The sequence below is a fragment of the Papio anubis genome, chromosome 5 (assembly GCF_008728515.1).
Source record: "Papio anubis isolate 15944 chromosome 5, Panubis1.0, whole genome shotgun sequence".
NCBI lineage: Eukaryota > Metazoa > Chordata > Mammalia > Primates > Cercopithecidae > Papio > Papio anubis.
The window spans coordinates 105,490,969-105,508,206 of record NC_044980.1 but is presented as its reverse complement, the minus strand read 5'-3'; the positions used below and the strand labels follow the sequence as shown (position 1 = coordinate 105,508,206).

At 37.4% G+C, this 17,238-nt stretch overlaps 1 long non-coding RNA gene across 1 annotated transcript in view; it reads left to right on the top strand.

The window, feature by feature from the left end:
* The window catches only part of LOC103885327, a 98,904-nt gene that overhangs the window by 10,677 nt on the left and 70,989 nt on the right, over positions 1–17,238 (top strand). The window lies entirely within an intron of this gene.

Sequence of the window (17,238 nt, the reverse complement as noted above, 5' to 3'; positions counted from 1 at the left end):
CTCCTGAATGACTACTGGGTACATAATGAAATGAAGGCAGAAATAAAGATGTTCTTTGAAACCAATGAGAACAAAGACACAACGTACCAGAAACTCTGGTACACATTTAAAGCAGTGTGTAGAGGGAAATTTGTTAGCACTAAATGCCCACAAGAGAAAGCAGAAAAGATCTAAAATCAACACCCTAACATCACAATTAAAAGAACTAGAGAAGCAAGAACAAACAAATTCAAAAGCTAGCAGAAGGCAAGAAATAACTAAGATCAGAGCAGAACTGAAAGAGATAGAGACACAAAAAATCCTTAAAAGAATCAATGAATCCAGGAGCTGGTTTTTTGAAAAGATCAACAAAATTGATAGACCACTAGCAAGACTAATAAAGAAGAAAAGAGAGAAGAATCAAATAGATGCAATAAAAGATGATTAAGGGTGATAAATGATCACCATCAATCCCATAGAAATACAAACTACAATCAGAGAATACTATAAACACCTCTATGCAAATAAACTAGAAAATCTAGAAGAAATGGATAAATTCCTGGACACATACACTCTCCCAAGACTAAACCAGGAAGAAGTTGAATCTCTGAATAGACCAAGAATACATTCTGAAATTGAGGCAATAATTAATAGCCTACCAACCAAAAAAAGTCCAGGACCAGATGTATTCACAACCAAATTCTACCAGAGGTACAAAGAGGAGCTGGTACCATTCCTTCTGAAACTATTCCAATCAATAGAAAAACAGGGAATCCTCCCTAACTGATTTTATGAGGCCAACATCATCCTGATACGAAAGCTTGGCAGAGACACAACAAAAAAAGAGAATTTTAGATCAATATCCCTGAAGAACACTGATGAGAAAATCCTCAATAAAATACTGGCAAACCGAATCTAGCAGCACATCAAAAAGTTTATCCACCACGATCAAGTCAGCTTCATCCTTGGGATGCAAGGCTGGTTCAACATACACAAATCAATAAATGTAATCTGTCACATAAACAGAACCAATGACAAAAACCACATGATTATCTCAACAGATGCAGAAAAGACCTTTGACAAAATTCAACAGCCCTTAATGCTAAAAACTCTCAATAAACTAGGTATTGATGGAACATATCTCAAAATAATAAGAGCTATTTATGACAAACCCACAGCCAATATCATACTGAATGGGCAAAAGCTGGAAGCATTCCCTTTGAAAACTGACACAAGACAAGTATGCCCTCTCTCATGACTCCTATTCAACATATTGTTGGAAGTTCTGGCCAGGGCAATCAGGCAAGAGAAAGAAATAAAGCGTATTCAATTAGGAAAAGAGGAAGTTAAATTGTCCCTCTTTGCAGATGACATGATTGTATATTTAGAAAACCCCATTGTCTCAGCCCAAAATCTCCTGAAGCTGACAAGCAACTTCAGCAAAGTCTCAGGATACAAAATCAATGTGCAGAAATCACAAGCATTCCTATGCACTATTAACAGACAAACAGTCAAATCATGAGTGAACTCCCATTCACAATTGCTTCAAAGAGAATAAAATACCTGGGAATCCAACTTACAAGGGATGTGAAAGACCACTTCAAGAAGAAGCACAAAACACTGCTCAATGAAATTAAAGAGGACACAAACAAATGGAAGACTATTTCATGCTCATGGATAGGAAGAATCAATATCGTGAAAATGGCCATACTGCCCAAGGTAATTTATAGATTCAATGCCATCTCCATCAAGCTACCAATTACTTTCTTCACAAAATTGGAAAAAACTACTTTCAAGTTCATATGGAACCAAAAAAGGGCCCGCATTGCCAAGACAATCCTAAACAAAAAATACAAAGTTGGCGGCATCATGCCATCTGACTTCAAACTATACTACAAGGCTACAGTAACCAAAACAGCATGGTACTGGTACCAAAACAGATATATAGACCAATGGAATAGAATAGAGGCCTCAGAAATAATGTCACACATCTACAACCATCTGATCTTTGACAAACCTGACAGAAACAAGAAATGGGGAAAGGACTCCCTATTTAATAAATGGTGCTGGGAAAACTGGCTAGCCATATGTAGAAAGCTGAAACTGGATCCCTTACTTGTACCTTATACAAAAAATAATTCAAGATGGATTAAGGACTTAAATGTTAGACTGAAAGCCATAAAAACCCTGGAAGAAAACCTAGGCAATACCATTCAGGACATAGGCATGGGCAAGGATTTCATGACTCAGACACAAAAGCAATGGCAACAAAAGCCAAAATAGTCAAATGGGATCTAATTAAACTAAAGAGCTTCTACATAGCAAAAGAAACTGCCACCAGAGTGAACAGGCAACCTACAGAATGGGAGAAAATCTTTACAATGTACCCATCTGAGAAAGGTTTAATATTCAGAATCTACAAAGAACTTAAACAAATTGACAAGAAAAAAAAATGACCCCATCAAAAAGTGGGCAAAAGATATGAACAGATACTTCTCAAAAGAAGACATCTATGCAGACAACAGACACATGAAAAAATGCTCATCATCATTGGTCATCAGAGAAATGCAAATCAAAACCACGATGAGATACCATCTCACACCAGATAGAATGGCAATAATTAAAAAGTCAGGAAACAACAGATGCTGCAGAGGATGTGGAGAAATAGGAATGCTTTTACACTGTTGGTGGGAATGTAAATTGGTTCAACCATTGTGGAAGACAGTGTGGCAATTCCTCAAGGATCTAAAACTAGAATTACCATTTGACCCAGCAATCCCATTACTGGGTATATACCCAGAGGATTATAAATTATGCTACTCTAAAGATACATGCACACGTATATTTATTGTGGCACTATTCACAATAGCAAAGACTTGGAACCAGCCCAAATGTCCATCAATGATAGCCTGGATTAAGAAAACGTGGCACATATACACCATGGAATATTATGCAGCCATAAAAAGAGGATGAGTTCATGTCCTTTGCAGGGACATGGATGAAGATGGAAACCATCATTCTCAGCAAACTATCACAAGGACAGAAAACCAAACACTGCATGTTCGCATGTTCTCACTCATAGGTGGGAACTGAACAATGGGATCACTTGGACACAGGGTGGGCAACATTACACACTGGGGCCTGTCAGGGGCTACGGGACTGGGGGAGGGATAGCATTAGGAGAAATACTTAATGTAAATGATGAGTTGATGGGTGCAGCAAACCAACATGGCACATGTATACATATGTTTCAAATCTGCACATTGTGCACATGTACCCTAGAATTTAAAGTATAATAATAATTAAAAAACCTGATTGACTAGTACACTGAAAACTATAAATGCTTGTGAAAGAAATTAAAGAAGACACCATAAATGAAAAGATATTCAGTACTCATGGATTGAAATATGAAGATGTCAATACTATCCAAAGTGCTCTATAGATGCAATGCAATCCCTAGTCCAACAACAGTTATTGCAGAGACAGAAAAATCATCCTAGAATTCCTGTGGAATTTCAAAGGAGTCTGAATAGCCAAACCAATCTTGCAAAAGAAAACCAAAGTGGGAGTTCTCATACTTCCTGATTTTCAACCTTGCTGCAAAGCACAGTAATCAAATCCATGAGGTACCAGCATAAAGACTGACATATAGACCAATGGAGTAGAATAGAGAGTTCAGAATCGATTTGTCTCATACAAGGTCAAACGATCTTTCACAAGGGTGCCAAGACCATTCAATGGGGTAAAGGACCATCTTTTCAACCAATGCTGTTGAGAACACTGGATAACCACATGCAAAAGAATGAAGTTGGACCCTTACCTTTCATCATATTCAAAAATTAACTCGAAATGGATCAATAACCTAAACGTATAAGCCGAAAGCATAAAACTCTTAGAAGAAAACATGGGGAAAGGCTCCATGACATTGGATTTGGCAATGATTTATTGGCTATGACGTTAAAAGCACAGGCAATGAAAGAAAAAAATATTTAAGTTGGACTTCATCAAAATTAAAAGCTTGCATGCATCAAAGGACACTGTTAACAGAATGAAAAGACAACCCACAGAAGGGAAGAAAATATTGGCAAATCATGTATTTGATAACAGATCAATATCTAGAATATATAAAGAACTTCTACAACTCAAAAACAACAAAACAAACAATTGATTAAAAGTTGCACTTGAGTAGATATTTCTCCAAGGAATATATCTATATAAATGATCCATAAGCAGGTGAAAAGATGTTTAACCTCCCTAGTCGTTAGGAAAATGCAAATCAAACACAAGATGAAATACCATTTTACACCCACTCAAATGGCTATTATTAAAAAAATCACCCAGAAAATAACAAGTGTTGGTGAGGATGTGACGAAACTGGAACCCTTGTGCATTGCTTCTGGGAATATAAAATTGTACAGTAATTCTTCAAAAAATTAAAAACAGAATTACTACAAGACCCAGTAATTCCGCTTCTGGATATACACTCAAAAGAAGTGAAAGTAGGGACTTGAACAGATATTTATACATTCATCTTCACAATAAGCATTTCAACAATAGTCAAAAGGTAGAAGTAACCCAAATGTTCATCAACAGATGAATGGATAAACAAATTGTGATATATACATATAATGAAATATTATTCAGCCTTAAAAAGGAAGAAAATTCTGACATGCTACAACATGAACGAAACTCAAAGACATGCTAAGTGAAATAAGTCAATCATAAAAGACGAATATTGTATGGGATTCCTCTTTGATGAGGTTCCTAGAGGAGACAAAATCATAGAGGCAGAAAGTAGAATGATAGTTGCCAGGGGTTGGGGGAAGGAGGAAATGCAGAGTTTGTGTTGAGTACATATAGGATTTCAATGCGGAAGATTGAAAAGTTCTGAAAATGAATGGTGGTGATGATGGTTGCACAACAATATAAATGTACTTAATGCCATACAACTGTATACTTAAAAATAGTTCAGGTGATAAATTTTAGGTTGAGTGTATTTCACTACAATAAAAAACAAATCTGATTAAATGCACATTCCTTTTTTTTCCTGTAAAACAAATCATATCAAAGTAAATACACATTCTAATTCTCTTATCCTAGGTAGTATATCCTGGAGTCCTCATTCCTGCCTTTCTCTATGTTCCCATTTCCCTTATCTCTGCTCTCAATAAGATTGTTGTAGATTAATTGCCCCAATATGAGCCCTGCAGCATTTTCTTTTCTGACTACTTCAGTTGTCAGTTTCTATGCTGATGGATTCATCTTTGGATAACAAGTATTAAATAATTGTGTAATGTGTGCGGGGCACTGTGGTCAGTTCTGTGGACAACACGGTGGAATATGGGCCCAATGACTTGACGCTGTGCTCTGACAAGATAGGGTATTGGAAGATAGGGCACATGGGACACAGACAATACCTCCAAAGGAAAATAATGCTTGATAGACCCACAGTGAGTAATACAGATCAGAACTGCTTTGGGAACTTTGAGAGAGAACTGGGAGAGATGAGGTTGAAACAAGCTTCGGAGAATGGTAGGATTTGATTATGTGGAGATGGGAAGCATTGAACTCAGAGAAAATTTATCAGTTCTTTATGAACATGTGCAGACTTTGTTAACCTTAGCACCACTGAGATTTTGTACTGTAAGCTTTTTATTGTGGGCGCTTTCCTGTACATTTTAGGATGCTTAGCATCTTCCCTGGCCTCTACACACTAGATACCAGTAATTCCCTCCTTCACCCCAGTTGTAACAATCAAAAATATCTCCAAACACTTCAGATCTTTCCTGGAGGGCAAAAAAAAAGCTCTCCCCGCCACCCCAAATTTGAAAACCGCTGCTATATAGAACTGGTGTCAGGGAAACATCAGTTTGAAAAGGGCAGAAAGTCCATTCCTGAGAGTGTCTTTCAAAATCTGTGTATTCCAAGTGCTCGTTTTGGCACCTGTTATGTATGGATAGTTTTTAAGTCTTTTGTTCATTACTGTTTAAACGGTGCTATACACAGGCTGATCCTACCTTTAAAAGAGTGTGGATAAGGAGAGCCTAGAAGTAGAAGGATCATTTAGGAAGCTTTTTTAATAATTCAGAAAATAGATATAAAGACCTAAACTGAGGTTGTGATAATTGGGATAGAAAGGGGATGGGTGGATGAATTTGTGTGAAGGAAGGACAAACAGAACTTGGGGGCAGGAGGCAATACATCTGGGCAAGTTGAGTAGAAGAAAAGAGAGGTCCGGGTCTTCTTGAGAAGAAGATAAATCAGTGTAGATGTAAACTTAAGTCTCTTGATAACTGAGGGTTGAAGGTGAACAACTTATTGTGAACAAATTATTAATTATTTCAAATCATGAAAATAACTTCTAGTCAAGTTGAATGTGGAATCATCTGTAGGTGAAGGAGGTAGGAAAATTTAGACTTCATTTAGTCTTTTTTTTTTTTTTTTTTTGAGATGGAGTTTCACTCTTGTTGCCCAGGCTAGAGTGCAATGGCATGATCTCGGCTCACTGAAATTTCCACCTCCTGGGTTCAAGCGATTCTCTGCCAGCCCAGCCTCCCGAGGTAGCTGGGGATTAGGCACCTGCCATGCCTGGCTAATTTTTGTATTTTTAGTGAGGCGGGCTTTTGCCGTGTGGCTAGGCTCTGTCTTAGACTCCTGACTTCCAAATATCCAAAAGCCCTCCACCAAAATCCTAAATTGCTGGGATTACAGTTGTGAGCCACAGCACCACAAGCCCAAATTTTATTTAGTCTTCTCTCAGAAAGAAAAGATTGTAAGAAGGAGAGAAGCACTGCAAAATCTTTTTTCTCTGTAATATCTATTTGAGATGTAAAGATGAATAATCTCTGATTTGGGATTCGGAAATCTGCATTTGGAACTCAGCGTGTCCCTTCAAAAGCTCTCAGAGAATTAAAAACTTTGTGCTTTTAAAAATTCTAAACCATTTCTCCATTTTCACAGAGGAAATACAGACAAAGCAAGGGCAAAATTTCAGCATGAGGGCCTCCCCCTGGCTCACAGCCTTGGTTGTTGCTAAGCTGGTGAGCATCATATTGTCATTTGAGAAAGCCAGCTGCATAGCTAGATAGAGTGAGCCTGCCTCTTCAATTCCAAGACTGTAATTATGCTAAAATGGGATCTTGCAGCAGTGAATATAAAGAGAAGCCTTGGAATATATCTCCTACACTAAACAACTTTATGGTTGAAAGGAAGCAATTACTAAGAACAAGACGAGACTAAGTAAAAACAGCATAACTTTCCAACTTGGGTATTGACAGTATTGTGCTGACCTCAAACAGTCTTTGCTTCCTCGCTGCAACCCACCGAAAGCCATAATAACTCCAGCTTGCTAGCCTGATTTTTAGATCAAGTGGAAATAATTTTAAAAAATGAAACTGCCCTCCCCTCACTCAATTTAAAGCAACTTTCTAAATGGACTTAATAATAACAGTAATCCTACCGAAGTTTTTGTATTAGTTATCCTTGTCACCAAGACTTAGAAAGATATTAGGTATTCACGTAAGCCCTTCTCTACTCAATGAATCAGCTCTACCTTCCTAAGTTATCACCATCCAGTTGCAAGTAGAGCTGTCTGGGGATAGGACAGATATGAAAACAGTAGAAAAGGAGGATTCTTAATTCTTTTACTTCATGATTGAAGGTAGCAGAAAAAGGAAACTGGGTATAGAACAAGATAATGTATAAGATGGAAAACTGAAAATTAGATCCACCTACAATAGCGCACCCAACCACCTCCTCATTCTGACTTTGCAGTCTGTAATTGAACAGGTTCATCCTGACCCTCTATCTGCAAAGTCTGTTATAAGGTTATGTGAAAACAGGTGGTGTTTGAGAACAAGCACACTCAGGCCAGGTCTGCACAAGTTAATTAGATCACTTAGCTCTCTTGATAATTCTAGAACCCAAAATATCAACTTTTACCTAAATTATACAGATGGTCATGCTTGGGGACATTTATCACTTACTCTTCTGGAGGTCTTACCCAAAGCATAAGACAATAGGAAGAAATAGGATAGGAGATATTGAGAGGAAATAATAAAAAATGTCATGATCTTTAAATGATATGATTGCCTTTCTAGAAAATTTAAGACAAAGAAAAACAATGAGGTCTAATGAGAGATATCAGTAAGAAAGTCAGGAATGACTATAAATGTACCAAAATCAATAGGTTTCTTACACATCAGCAATAATGTTATAAAATATGATGTGTAAATGAGAAGAATTCTTTAATTAAATCAAGATATTTGCATCCAATGTAACTACACTACAGTCATTACAAAGATGGTGTACATCTCTATAACATGACATGGAAAGAGATCTAAAACGTTTGGTAAAAGGAAATAGCAAAGTCCAAACAGTGTGTAAAGTATCAAAGTAAATGAAATTACATATGTAAACGTGTATGTGCATATGAGTGTGTGTATGTGTTTATACACTTATGTGCCACATAATATGTTTGGTCAGCGATGAACCACATATACAACGGTGATCCAAAAATATTATAATGGAGCTGAAAAATTCCTATTGGCTAGTAATGCAGTAGCCATGGTAGTGTCTTCGCACAAAGCATTGCTCATCTGTTTGTGGTGGTGCTGGTGTAAACTAACCTACTGCACTATGAATCATAGAAAAAGTATAGCAATACAATTATGTACGTTATAATATTTGAAAATGATAATAAACAACTGTTACTGGTTTATGTGTTTAGCATATTATACTTTTTATCATTATTTTGGAGTATACTCCTTCTACTTATATATATTAAAAGTTTGACTGTAGGCAGGACGCAGTGGCTCATGCCTGTAATCCCAGCACTTTGGGAGGCCAAGGCAGGTGGATCACTTGAGGTCAAGAGTTCGAGAGCCAGCCTGGCTAACATGGTTAAACTCCGTCTCTACTAAAAATACAAAAATTAGCTGAGCATGGTGGCACGCACCTGTAATCCCAGTTACTCAGGAGGCTGAGGCAGGAGAATCACTTGTACATAGAAGGTGGAGGTTGCAGTGAGCCAAGATCATGCCACTGCACTCCAGCCTGGGCACTAGAGAGAGACTCCAGCTCAAAAAAAAGAAAAAAAAATTTGACTGTAAAATAGCCTCAGACAGGTCCTTTAGAAGGTAGCCCAGAAGAAGGCATTGTTGTCACAGGAGATGACAACTCTATGTGTGTTATTGCCTCTGAAGACCTTCCAGTGGGACAAGATGTGGAGGAGGAAAACAGTGATATTGATGATCCTGACCCTGCTTAGGCCTAGGCTGATATGTATATTTGTGTCTTAGTTTTTAACAAAAGCTTAAAAAGTAAAAAAAAAAAAAAAAAAAAAAAAGGAAAAAGCTTATAAAATAAGGATAGAAAGAAAATATTTTTGTACAGCTGTACAATGCTTTTGTGTGCATGTGTGGGTTATTTTATTTTATTTTTTAGAGACGGGGTTTTACTATGTTTCCCAGGCTGGTCTAGAACTCCCGGGCTCAAGCAATCCTCCAGCCTCAGCTTCCAAAAGTGCTGGGATTACAGGCCTGAGCCACCATGTCCAGCAGTGTTTTAAGCTAAGTGTTACTACAAAAGAGTCAAAAAGTTTACAAATTTAAAAATTTATAAAGTAAAAATGTTACAGTAAACTCAGGCTAATTTATTATTAAAGCAAGAACAAATTTTAAAATAAATTGAATGCAGCCTAAGCATACAGTGTTTGTAAAGTCTGCAGTAGCACACAGTAATGTCCTAGGCCTTCACAATCACTTGCCACTCACTCGCTGACTTACCCAGAGCAACTTCTCGTCCTGTAAGCTCCATTCATGGTAAGTGCCTTACACAAGTGCACCATTTAAAAAAAATCTTTTATGCTGTATTTTAATTGTATCTTTTCTGTGTTTAAATACACAAATACTTTATGTTTATGTTTACTATGTTTAAATACACAAATTGTAGCACCACTGTGATACAACTGCCTACAGTATTCAGCACAGTAACATGCTGTACAGGTTTGTAGCCTGGGAACAATAGACTATATATACAGCTATATACAGCCTAGGAGAATTAGATTTTATATATATGTAGTCTAGGTGTGTAGTAGGCTATACCATCTCGGTTTGTGTAAGTATACTCCATTATGTTCACATAATGATGAAATTGCTTAATTTCTCAGAATGAAGAATATATTCCTTCAGCAGGGATACATTCATTTCTCAGAACTATCCCTGTTGTTAAGTGACACATGACTGGATATAAAGTATACATAATATATACATATGTACTGGAAAAGAATCTGGAAGAACATAACCCATCCCTTTAAAGTGGTTTTCTTATGGGTGGGGAAGAGCTGGAATTATGGCTTTCTCTTTCTCTAGTCTATATTTCCCTAATATTTTTACATGACAATTATGTATTATATTTGAAATCCAAGGAAGAGGCTAAGTGCAGTGGCTCATGTTTGTAATTCCAACACTTTGCGAGGTCAAGGCAGGAGGACTGCTTGAGCCCAGGAATTCAAGACCAGCCTGGGTGACATAGGGAGTCCTGGTGTCTTAAAAAAAAAAATTATCCAGGCAAGGTGGTGCGTGCCTGTGGTCCCAGCTACTCAGGAGGATAAGGCTGGAGAATCGCTTGAGCCTGGAAGATGGAGGCTGCAGTGAGGTGTGATAGTGCCACTGCACTCCAGCCTGGGTGACAGAGCTAGACTCTGTCTCAAAACAAACACACAAAAGGCCAAAGAAAGCAATGAATACTAAAAATCTAAAAAAGAAAAATTAAATGTTAAGAATCTTCTTGAGCTCTCCTTTTATAGAGAATTTAAAAGCTCACCTCCTTAAGACTGAAATTGAAAATGAATAGCTACAAAAATGGGAATAGAATGTTCTGAGCTTCAGGTCAGTAAGAAAAGTAACTATGTGCTAATATTGTTAAATCAAAACATATTTTAAAAGATAGACCCAGCATTGGAAATTTCCTATTTTCTCTAGTGTTTAAATCAACCTCTTTAAATATTATATATTCTTCTGATTATGTCAGTAATTCACGTTTATTCCAAGGATTTAGAAAATACCAAAAAGAACAAAGAAGGAAACAGAAATGACCTACAATCATGTTCTTCAGAGATAACCAAAATTAATATTAATATTTTTGTGATACATATTTCCCGTTAGTCTTTTCATTAACACATAGGTATATTTTTAAAAAAGGGATTATAACTATTTTCATCTGACACCACATAATGAAGGTGTCCCGCTGCCATTCTTTGGCATAGCATTGAATATTACCATTACTTCTTATTTTTGTTATAATTATCACTATAATCCATACATTTATGTTAAAATTGTTAGTTAAAAAAATTAGATACAGGCTGGGTGCGGTGGCTCACGCCTGTAATCCTAGCACTTTGGGAGGCCGAAGTGGGCAGATTGCCTGAGCTCAGGAGTTTGAGACCAGCCTGGGCAACACGGTGAAACCCCGTCTCTACTAAAATACAAAAAATTAGCTAGGCGTGGCAGCGTGCGCCTGTAGTTCCAGCTACTCAGGACGCTGAGACAGGACAATCGCTTGAACTGGGGAAGCGGAGGTTGCAGTGAGCCAAGATCACGCCACTGCACTCCAGCCTGGGTGACAGAGCGAGACTCCGCCTCAAAAACAAACAAACTAAAAAGATACATGAGTCAAAGGACCTTTTCTGAGTTATTTACAGCTATGTCCCCAGTGCAGGGAACAGAGACTGATTCTTCGTAGAGAATAAACATTAATGAATGAATTTCATTTCCCCACGCCAGGAGGGCTTAAGCCTTAGTATGTATAAGCATTATCAGGAGAACTTGTTAATGCACAATTCCAAGATCTCAGCCCCAGAGATATTGATTCAGATGTCTTTGGTGGGGCCAGAGTGATTCTGATGCTGAGACCAACCTTTGGGAAACACTGCCTTAAGCTAAATACATAGAATAATCACTGAATCTTTAAAAGCATCAAGGTTTTGAAGACCTCTGATTTATATTGTTAATTTACCTTCCTGAAAAGTTTTGCCAACTTACTGCTTTAAAGCAACCTCCTTCTACCTTGTGACATGTAAAACTGCCTATTTCATAGTCTTTCATCAACGCTGTGTATTACTGATTTTAAAAAATTATGACCAATTTGATAGGAACAAGGAAGAAAAAATAAACAGCTTCTCATTAAAGATACAGAAAGTCATAAAAGAAAGTCACAATCATCTAAATTCACACCATCTGGAATGAGTTACCTTATTCACCTCTTGGCATGATTCTTTCTAGCCTTTTTTGTTTTTTCTGCTTTATTGAGGTATAGTTGACAAATACAAATTGTATATATTCAAGGTGTACGAAGTGATGATTTGATATACATATACACTGTGAAATGATTGCCACAACTAAGCTGATTAACATATCTGCCACCTCACATAGTTACCTTTTTTTGTGTTAAAAATACTTAAGATTCACTCAGTAAATTTCAAGCACACAATACATTACCTATAGTCACCATGCTATACATTATGTCCCCAGAAATTATTCATCTTGTAACTGCAAGTTTGTACCCTTTGACCAACATCTATTTTTCCACCCCCTCAATTTTTGCTTTTTAAAGAAAACAATCATTATTGTTGTTTTAAAAATGGTACATGCTTATTACAGAGAATGTGTATAATGAAAAAGAACAAATATGAAGATTAAAAACAGCCCAGATTGCACCATGTAGACATAATTAGACTTAATATAAGAAATGACTTTAGACATCTTTCTCTTTCCTTTATTTACTTTTTTAATTTTAATTTTTTAAAATTTTAGGTTCAGGGGTACATGTGCAAGTTTGTTATACAGGTAAATTGTGTGTTGTGGAGCTTTTGTGTACAGATTATTTTGTCACCCAGGTAATAAGCATAGTTCCTGATAGGTAGTTTTTCCATCTCTCCCTCCTCCCACCCTACACCCTCAAGTAGGCCCCGGTATCTGTTGTTCCCTTCTTTGTGTCCATGTGTATTCAATGTTTAACTCCCACTTATAAGTGAGAACATGTGATACTCCGTTCCTGTGTTAGTTCACTTAGGATAGTGACCTCCAGTTCTATCCATGTTGCTGCAAAGGACATGATCTCCTTTATTTTTTTAATAACTGTGTGGTATGTGTATGCACCACATTTTAATTATCCAGTCTATCACTGATGGTCATTTAGGTTGATTCCATGTTTTCCCTGTTGTGAATAGTGTTGCAATAAACATATGCATGCACATGTCTTTATGGTATAATAGAACTATTTATATTCCTTTGAGTATTGTATTAGTCTGTTTTCATGCTGTTGATAAAGACATACCTGAGACTAGGAAGAAAAAGAGTTTTAATCGGACTTACTCTTCCACATGGCTGGGGAGGCCTCAGAATCATGGTGGGAGGTGAAAGGCACTTCTTACATGGTGGCAGCAAGAGAAAATGAGGAAGAAGCAAAAGCAGAAACCCCTGTTAAACCCATCAGCTCTTGTGAGACTTATTCACAATCATGAGAATAGCATGGGGAAGACCGGCCTCCGTGATTCAGTTGCCTCCCCCTGGGTCCCTCCCACCACATGTGGGAATTCTGGGAGATGTAATTCAAGTTGATATTTGGGTGGGGACACAGCCAAACCATATCAGGTATATAGCTATTAATGAGATTGCTGGATCAAATGGTAATTCTGTTTTAAGTTCTTTGAGAAATCATCACACTTCTTGCCACAATGGCTGAACTAATTTACATCTCCATCAGCATGTATAAGTGTTCTCTTTTCTCTGCAACCTCTGCAGCATCTGTTATTTTTTGACTTTTTAATAATAGCCATTCTAGGGCCGGGCACGGTGGCTCAAGCCTGTAATCCCAGCACTTTGGGAGGCCGAGACAGGCGGATCACGAGGTCAGGAGATCGAGACCATCCTGGCGAACACAGTGAAACTCCGTCTCTACTAAAAAATACAAAAAACTAGCTGGGGGAGGTGTCAGGCGCCTGTAGTCCCAGCTACTCGGGAGGCTGAGGCAGGAGAATGGCGTGAACCCGGGAGGCGGAGCTTGCAGTGAGCTGAGATCCGGCCACTGCACTCCAGCCCAGGCAACAGAGCGAGACTCCGTCTCAAAAATAAATAAATAAATAAATAATAAATAAATAAATAATAATAATAATAATAGCCATTCTAACTAGTGCGAGATGGTATCCTTGTGGGTTTGATTTGTATTTCTCTAATGATTGGTAATGTTGAGCATCTTCTCATATGCCCTTTGGCTGCATATATGCCTTCTTTTGAAAAGTGTCTGGTCATATCCTTTGCCCACTTTTTAATGGGATTGTTTGTTTTTTCCTGCTAATTTGTTCAAGTTCCTTATAGATTCTGAATAATAGACCTTTGTCAGATACATCGTTTGCAAATATTTTCTTCCATTCTGTAGGTTGTTTACCCTGTTGATAGTTGCTCTTTAGTTTAATTATGTCCCATTTGTCAATTTTTGTTTTTGTTGCAATTGCTTTTGGCATCTTCATCATGAAATCTTTGCTGGGGTCTATGTCCAGAATGGTATTTCCTAGGTTGTTGCCCAAGGTTTTTATAGTTTTAGGTTTTGCATTTAAATCTTTAATCCATCTTGAGTTGATTTTTGTATGCAGTGTAAGAAAGGGTTCCAGTTTCAACCTTCTGCATATGGCTAGCCAGTTATCCCAGCATGATTTATTGAATAAGGAGTCCTTTCCCCATTGCTTGTTTTTGTTGACTTTGTCGAATATCAGATGATTGTAGGTGTGTGACATACTTTCTGGCCTCTCTATTCTGTTCCATTGGTTTATGTGTCTATTTTTGTACCAGTACTATGCTGTTTTGGTTACCTTGTAGTATAGCCTTGTAGCCTTGTAGTATAGTTTGGAGTTAGGTAGTGAAATGCCACTGGCTTTTTTTCTTTCTTTTTTTTTCTTAGGATTGCCTTGGCTATTCAGGCTCTTTTTGGGTTCAACATGAATTTTACTGATTTGCATATGTCAAAACCTGGCATTCCAGGTATAAAGCCTACTTGATCATGGTGGAGTAGCTTTCTGATGTGCTGCTAGATTCATTTTTGCAATATTTTGTTGAGGATTTTTGCATCTATGTTCATCAAGGATTTTTGCCTGATGGTTTTGTACGTGTCTGTGTGTCTTTGCCAGGTTTTGGTATCAGTATGATGCTGGTCCCATAGGATGAGTTAGGGAAAATTTCCTCCTCCTCATGTTTTGGGAACAGTTTTAGAAGGAATGATACTAGCTCTTCATTGTATATCTGATAGAATTTGGCAGTGATTCTGTCTAGTCTTGGGTTTTTATGTTGGTAGGCTTTTTGTTTTTACTTATTCAATTTTAGAACTCGTTATTGTTCTGTTCAGGGATTCAATTTCTTCCTGGTTCAATCTTGGCATATTTCCAGAAATTTATCAATTTCTTCTAGATTTTCTAGTTTGTGGGCATAGAGGTGTTCATAGTAGTCTCTCAGGATTCTTTTGTATTTCTGTTGGGTCAGTAGTAATGTCCCATTTGTCATTATTCCTTGTGTTTATTTGGCCCTTCTCTTTTGTTTTGTTTGTTAGTCTAGCTAGCAATCTATCAGTCTTATTTATTCTTTCGAAGACTCCAACTCCTGGTTCACTTATCTTTTGCATGGGTTTTCCACATCTCAATTCCCTTCAGTTCTGCTTTGATTTTGGTTATTTCTTGTCTTTTAGCTTTGGGGTTGCTTTGCTGTGGCTTCTCTAGTTCTTTTAGTTGTGATATTAGGTTGATAATATGAGATCTTTCTAACTTTTTGATGTGGGCATTTAGTGCTATAAATTTCCCTCTTAACACTGCTTTAGCTGTGTCCCAGACATTCTGATATGCTGTATGTTTGTTCTCATTAGTTTCATAGAACTTCTTAATTTCTGCCTTAATTTCATTATTTACTCAAAAGTCATTCAGGAGCAGGTTGCATAATTTCCTTGTAATTGCATGTTTTTGAGTAATTTTTTAAAGTCTTGATTTCTATTTTTATTATGCTGTTGTCCGAGAGTGTGTTTAGTATGATTTTGGTTCTTTTGCATTTGCTGAGGACTGTTCTATGTCCAATTGTTGGTCGATTTTAGAGTATGTGGCATATGGCGAAGAGAAGAATGTATATTCTATTATTTTGGGATGGAGAGTTCTGTAGATGTCTGTTAGGCCCATCTGGTCAAGTGTCAAGCTCAGGTCCTGAATATCTTTGTTAGTTTTCTGTCTTTATGATCTGTCTAATACTGTCAGTGGGGTGTTGACGTCTCTATTTATTGTGTGCATGGGTTCTAAGTCTCTTCATAGGTCTCTAAGAACTCGCTTTATGAAACTGGGTGATCCTGCGTTGGTATTTAGGATAATTAGGCCTTCTTGTTGAATTGAACCTTTTACCGTTATGTAATGCCCTTCTTTGTCTTTTTTGACCATTATTGTGATGTCCTTCTTGTCTTTTTGACCGTTGTTGGTATAATGTCTGTTTTGTCTGAAATTACAACAGAAACCTCTGCTTTTTTTTCTGTTTTCTCTTTGCTTGGTAATTTTTTCTCCATTCCTTTATTTTGAGGCTATGGGTGTCATTGCATGTGAGATGGGTCTCTTGAAGACAGCATATAGTTGGGTCGTGCTTCTTTATCCAACTTGCCACTCAGTGCCTTTAAATTGGGGCATTTAGCCTGTTTACTTTCAAGATTAATATTGACATGTGCAGATTTGATCCCATCATCATGTTGTTAGCTGGTTGTTATGCAGACTTAATTGTGTGGCTGCTTTGTAGTGTCAACGGTCTATGTACTTAAGTGTATTTTTGTGGTAGCCAGTAATGGTCTTTCCTTTTGACATTTAGCACTCCCTTAAGGACTTCTTGTAAAATAGGTCTAATGGTAATTAATTCCCGTAGCATTTGCTTGTCTGAAAAGGATTTTATTTCTCTTTTGCATATGAAGCTTAGTTTGGCTGGATGTGAAATTCTTGGTTGGAATTTCTTTTCTTTATGAATATCAAGTATAGCCCCCCAATCTCTTCTGGCTTATAGCATTTCTGCTGAAAGGTCTGTTTTTAGCTTGATGGAGTTCCCTTTGTAGGTGTCCTGACCCTTCTCTCTAGCTGCCTTTAACGTTTTGTCTTTAATTTTGACCTTGGAGAATCTGATGACTATGTGTTTTGTGGATGATCATCTTGTATAGTATCTTGCAGGGGTTCTCCGCATTTCCTGAATTTGAATGTTG